This window comes from Gossypium arboreum, chromosome 12, assembly GCF_025698485.1.
Source record: "Gossypium arboreum isolate Shixiya-1 chromosome 12, ASM2569848v2, whole genome shotgun sequence".
NCBI classification, from domain to species: Eukaryota; Viridiplantae; Streptophyta; class Magnoliopsida; order Malvales; family Malvaceae; genus Gossypium; species Gossypium arboreum.
This window is the reverse complement of record NC_069081.1, coordinates 38,971,153-38,978,026: the sequence shown is the minus strand read 5'-3', so window position 1 is coordinate 38,978,026 and position 6,874 is coordinate 38,971,153. Positions and strand designations below refer to the sequence as shown.

At 38.9% G+C, this 6,874-nt stretch overlaps 1 non-coding gene across 1 annotated transcript; it reads right to left on the bottom strand.

Moving 5' to 3' along the window:
- Nucleotides 1-211: 211 nt before the first annotated feature.
- On the bottom strand, nt 212-318 carry LOC128285978 (small nucleolar RNA R71). Its single transcript, XR_008276525.1, has one exon. It is a non-coding gene; the product is annotated as a small nucleolar RNA R71 (small nucleolar RNA).
- Between the last annotated feature and the right edge of the window lie 6,556 nt (nt 319-6,874).

The window sequence follows — 6,874 nt, the reverse complement described above, 5'->3', positions numbered from 1 at the left end:
AAACGCTCATTTGGCGAATTTCTTAGAATTTTGTGACACTTTTAAGATCAATGGCATTTCTGATGACGTCATTCACCTTTGATTGTTTCCCTTTTTGTTGAGGAACAAAGCTAAACAGTGGTTGAACTCGTTACCAAGAGGGTCAATCACTACTTGGGAACAAATGATCGAAAAATTCTTACTTAAATATTTCCTGCCAGCTAAAACGGCTAAGTTGAGGAATGACATCTGTTCTTTTGTGCAGATGGATCTAGAAATGCTCTATGATGCATGGGAGAGATACAAGGATCTATTGAAAAGGTGCCCTCACCATGGGTTACCTTTATGGTTGCAGGTTCAAACGTTTTACAACGGTGTGAACCCCATAACAAGGTAACTTATCGACATAGCTGCTGGTGGGACTATCAATAACAAAACACTTGAAGTAGCTTACAAATTTATTGAAGAGATGTCACTAAATAACTATCAATGGCAAGTCATGAGAACAAATTCGACAAAAGCAGCCGGTGTTTTCAACCTCGATACGGTTACTATGCTATCTAACCATGTAGAACTTTTAAATAAAAAGATTAACTGTTTATGTGGTTCTACTCAGGTACATCTTGTGATGAGGTGTGATTCTAATGGAGGAGGAGTACACACAGAATATCAATTTTTCAACCCTAGCATCGAGGAGTTACAAGTCTAATACATGGGTAACAATAATTCTAGATCTCAAAATAACACATATAGTAACACATATAATACAGGTTGGTGGAACCATCCCAACTTCTCATCGGGAAGTCAAGGGAATCAAAGGACACAACATCCTCTGGGTTTTCAACAACCACCTTACTAATAGGAAAAAAAGTCAAACCTGGAGAAGATGCTAACAAAGTTTATCTCGGTGTCAAAAACTCACTTTCAGAATACCGAAACAACAATTAAGAATCAACAAGCATCGATCCAAGGGCTTGAAACTCAGATAGGACAGCTCGTTAAACTAATTTTTGAATGACCACAAGGTAGCCTGCCGAGTAATACTGAATCTAACCCAAGGGAACAACTCAACGCGATTACCGTTCAAGACAAGGAAAGGTTAGTTGAACTTGAACCAGAACAGAGGCAAGGAATTGTGGTAAGTAAAGGTAAAGGTGAGGTAGTCCACAGTGGTCAAAAATCGGTAAGTAAAGAGTACCAACCAAGAGTGCCATACCCCAATGCAACAAGGAAAGACCGCACAGATGAACAATTTGGTAAATTCCTTAAACTATTAAAAAAATTGCATATTAACTTACCGTTTATTGAAGCTTTTTCGCAGATGCCAAAAGCAGTTAAATTTTTTAAAGGAGCTTTTAGCAAAAAAGCGGAAGTTGGATGAGGCGTCGCATGTGGAGATGGATGCAGTTTGCTCAGCCATTCTACAGAATAAGCTGGCCAACAAATTGAAAGATCCAAGGAGTTTTACGATTCCTTGTTTAATTGGTAGCCTAGACTTTAGTAATGCTTTGGCTGATTTAGGGGCTAGTATTAATGTTATGCCCTACAAAATATTTAAACAACTAGGTCTTGGGAAACGCAAACAAACTAGGATGAGCATCCAGTTAGCAGATAAAACAATTAGATTTTCTAAGGGCATTATTAAAGATGTACTCGTTAAAATTGACAAATTTATATTCCCAATAGATTTTGTTGTTCTAGACATAGAAGAGGATAGTGATGTGCCTTTAATTTTAGGAAGACCCTTTTTAGCAACTGCTAGAACTATAATTGATGTTGGTACATGTGAACTCACACTTCGTGTGGGTGGTGGAACAATCACTCTTCAAGCTCGGAATTCTACTAACATTGATCATGTGGTGCAACCTTCTTTGTAGGAAATATGTTCGAAAATCATACATGAGCTTTGTTCAAGTAACAACAAAGAACCCATCTATGAAGAACGAAGGCTACAAATCGAGGAACTAGATGAATGGTGGACACAGAAACCGAGAGCACATGATAGACCAAAACCACGCCATGATGAGCTCAATGTTTCACCAAATCAACTTAAGGTTGGAGACAAAGTACTACTAGATGTAGCAGACCCTCGTATTGCCATTTCTGAACCTAATGGAGCAATCCCTCTTACGGTACTCAGCATTTTTCCATTTGGGACAGTCGAGGTAATCCATCCTAAATTTGGCACCTTTAAGGTAAATCATACCCGTCTAAAACCTTATTTTGTGTTTGATAGTAAGAATGAGGAGTGTAAACTCCTCGCACCACCATAACCACGCAATAGAGAGGTAAGTCGAGCTTAGACTATAAATAAACGCTTCTCGGGAGGTAACCTGAGCACTAATAGTGTTAACTTCTTTTAATTTTAGTTTTTAACATCTAATTCACTAACTGAGTCCTGGAACACAGATTGTCCAAATCCACACGGCCAGGCACACGGGCGTGCCTTAGGCCGTGCTCATACCACGGGCGGTGACACGGCTGTATGATACGGTTATGTGAAAATAGAGCGAAAGTTTTCCCCAACACGGGATTCGATACTTTCCCACGGTCGTGCGTCATGGCGTGGATGAAACTGTCAAAACAACATGGGCGTGCGACACGCCCATGTCTAGAAGCCGTGGTTAAAACTGAGAAATTAACACGGGCGTGCCACTACCCGTGCTCGAGATTATGAAAATAATACGAGTGTTTGCATGCATACACAGGCGTGAGAGAAGCGAACGAAGCAGGATACGACCGTGTGCACCAACACGGCTAAAAGACACGGGCATGGGCCGAATTTCAAATGTGCCTAAATTTGAAAATCATGAAACACACGAGTTGCAATAAGGACACACGGGCGTGCCCCATGTCCATGTGCCTCAAAATCTATATAAAGTCCTCACTATTCATCATCCCCTTCCCCAAAACCTAACCCTAGTCACCGAAATCTTCTTCCCCACCACCGACCGGCCACCCCTAGCCCTCTTCTCTTCTCCCATTTTTCTCCACTCTCTTTCTCCGCTCTCCTCTTCTCCCTTTACGCGACCTACACGTCCCCACCACTCACGCTCGTAGCCTACCCCAATCGCACCCAACCTTCACACTGTCGCTCCTCCGACCACCGGTCCTCTTCTAACGGTTTTCTCTTTTCTTTTACTTTCTTATGATGCTTACTAACAGATAGTCCTAATTTTTATTCTTTTATATTGCTACTGATTGTATATATTATCATCCTCATTCTTAGGATTTAGTTCACATACTTTGTACCATACTCTTACCATTCTTAGCTACTTTCATCTAGTTTGTTTTTAATTTAGTCATGCTATCACTTTGCCATTTGCCATAAAATCTCTTCAAGTTTGATTGCTTTTGGTTGAATCCTGTTAATGTTAGTAATTTTTGATTGCATTTGTTAGTTTAATTCATGGTTAATTCCTTTTTGAACTTGTTAATATATGTTTCTTGCAGGTATATCATGTCAAACCCATGCGGCAAGAAAACTGCTGTCTCTGCCTCGAAGAAAAGGAAAGGAGCAGCATCATCCTCGAGTCCTACTGCTGGGATTAGGCACCCATTCCTCCAATTTCTACTAGGACCATAGGAGAAACTTTTCCAGATATTACGAGCCCGACCCCTAGGTGTGGGCCGTTGCATCGACTAAACCGTTTTAGAGCAATCCAACTAGTTGATGTAGTTCGGGCCCTTCTGATGACTGACCTGTGGGGGCTATTCTTCGAGATCGTCGAGCTGATGTACCTCGAATCACACTCTAACTCTATTCCACCTTTCACCTCCAAGTCGTTATGACAGAGTTTGATAATCCTGGAACGGTCCAGTTCAGTCTCGGAGGTTTAGTTCGCCAGCTGAGTGTGCTTGACTTCGGAGTCACGTTGGGACTATATACAGAGGAGTTCATGGACGACGACGACTTTGCCAGCCTCCATCGCCACATCCACTACTCTCCTTCAAACTTTGGAGGGCCCTCGTTCCTGCTTCGGCCACTTATGACCCCAGCTGCTCTAAGGCATTGGCTCTCGCCCCATCCCTGAGGTACCTACACTCTATCTTAGCCCACACTTTGACAGGGCGGCGAGAGAGTACTGGAATCGTCAACACCAATGACACCTACTTTTTATGGAGCATGACGAATTGGCACGTGTTCGACCTCGCCTATTTCATCGCCCTCGCCATTCGCCATCAGATGGAGTGGCACAAGAAGGGAGTCATATCCATCGACCCTTATGTGACTCGTCTGGCGCAGTACTTTGGTCTCATCAACACGGCGACATAAGCATCCTCCCTCACTCACATCAGTCAGACGTTCCCAAAGGGCATCTCGAGTATGCTGCATATAAGGATGACTGAGCGATGACGTGGATTTGATCCTCCCCAGTACCTCCTCATCTAGTTAGCTGAGCAGGAGGACCCAGAGGACATTGTTGATGATGCCCCTCCATCTCACGAGGATCCAGCCTCTCAGCCACCACCAATTCATCATCTAGTTCTTGCGGCGTCCTCACTTTCTGACATATCTAAGTGTCTTATTCGATTCGAGCAGCAGTGTTTTCAGCTCTTTGATCACATTTATGCTACTCTACATCAGATTTGTTAGCACCTTCACATCTCATCGCTGCCTCCACCTCAAGAGCCATCTAGCGACGAAGATGTTTAAAGACTTTTATTTATTATTTCTATGTTTTTACTTTTATCTTTATTTGGTTTAAACTTACATTTTATTTTATTTTTCTTTAATTTTATTTTTATTACATCCTTAGGTTTTATAATTTATATTAAACAATTTATATTTTCGGCCATTTCTTTACGAGTAATCATGTTACTTTATATTTCTTAAAGAGTTATTGATTCTATAGCAATTATGAAGAGCTCCAAAGCTCACTATTACTTAGGAATTTGCAACTCCACTGGCAAAGGTTCTTCACGACCGCTATGTCCTGCTCCACCACGACCATAGCTACCACCAGATATAATATTCTTTTGGCACAGGACTTGTGAACTAACGAACCTCTAGCCACCACTAGAGTATCCTCCTCCAATCTCACACTTGCCTTAGCCGATTATTCTCCATAACTTCGATTCAAGGAATTCATCCACATATTTAGGAAGTTTCACTTCTTTCCCTCTCTTATTTCTATATTTTTCAAGAATCTATCTTTGTACATTGAGGACAATGTACATCTTAAGTGTGGGGAATTCATATCATCATAAAAAAACAATCCCTGAAATTTGTCTTGTTCTCAAATAATCTTCTCATATCATTATTAGAATAAATTTTGATTAATTTGTGATTTTTATTGATATGTCTTGAATTAAAACATAGGAATTTATGCATTGATTGTTTAAACCTTAAGGAATTAGATAATCAAGCATGATAAGTTGATTTTTGAGAATTAAAACAATTTTTTTTAGGTTGTTTCCCCAAGTTTAGGTATTATCTTGCGTTGAAATTCACAGGTTAAACATCAAAAAGCCATAATTTTTGTGAGATCTTGAGCCTTTAAAGCATATATTATTTCTTTCATGCTCACATTTATTGTTGCTTTGAGTGCGTCAGTATCGAATTATTATTCTAGAACTTGGTTGATTATGCATGTCAAGACCACACCTTTGATTTGATATGTTGAGATGATAAAGGCACCTAGGTTTAACCCACTCGTTCTATAAAAAGCCTACCTCTATAATTAACCCTTAGAGAACCCCTTTGAGCCTAACAAGCCATTCATTGATTTTCCCTCAATATTAACCCATAACCCATTATTATTGAAATCCCCTTAATTAATTTGATCCCTAATTTTGTCGAGATTCGATTTGAATAAACTGCTTAGCTATGTTGTATTTTTAGCAAAGTTCTATAATATATGACTTGTTCTTAAAAAAAAATTATTATGAAATTATGTAATGCTTAGATTAAAACAATGTTATCCATGAAGAAAAACTCAATTAGGAATGTAAATTGTCAATTGTAGTATTTTTCTAGTTAGGTAATTTTTCAATTCAATCTCGATTCTAACCTTCTCTTTCAGTTTATGGCCACACCCCTTAACCAAATCCACGTTACAACCCTCTAAAGACCTTTTGATTGATGTATCATCTCAATATATAGTGGTGGAGATTTGATTTTCACGCAAGCCTATGGTAATAACTTCTCATATTGGCCGTTGAGTGCTAAATTTCTTGTCCTTAAACACCTCGAATGATTTGAGTGAATCTTTAGTGAGGATGTGAAACTCTGTGATATTTTGAATCAAAGTTGATTACTTAAATGAGGGGAGGCACCTAGGTTTTCATGATAAAATGCTCAACTTGGAATGTTTGAAACTTTAATGTTCTTCGAGTTGAATTTTCAATGTATGATTACTTATGGATCATTTTGAGACACTATTGATGAGAATTATAAGTTGAGAAGAATTTATTTTAATTGTGAATTGAGGATTTTGCTTGAGGACAAGCAAACGCTTAAGTGTGGGGGTATTTGATAAACCGTAATTATTATTTAATTGAGTGAAATTATTATTTATTTTAAGAAAAGAATCAACTGAACTTGAATCAAGGAAAAGAAAAAGTCTTGGACTAATTCTCGATTTTTGTTGATACAACCGTTATGGTCAAGGTAAGTTTGTATGAATTTTATATTTATTAAATGTTATCTTGGTTTATTATTTGTTAATATTATATTTTTTACAATTAATTTGGTAATAATTCGATAATTGAATATTTGATGACAAAAGTCTCATTTGAACCTAGAGAATTCTTAGGATACAAATGTCATGTCATTAGGGATTATATGTTCGGGTGCTGGGCCTGAATGTCTTACCGATGGCTGAGGTCTTGCATTTGTTACAGATTCTCCAAAGCTCCTGTGAGCAGCATTGTGTAGCTAACATCTCAACCC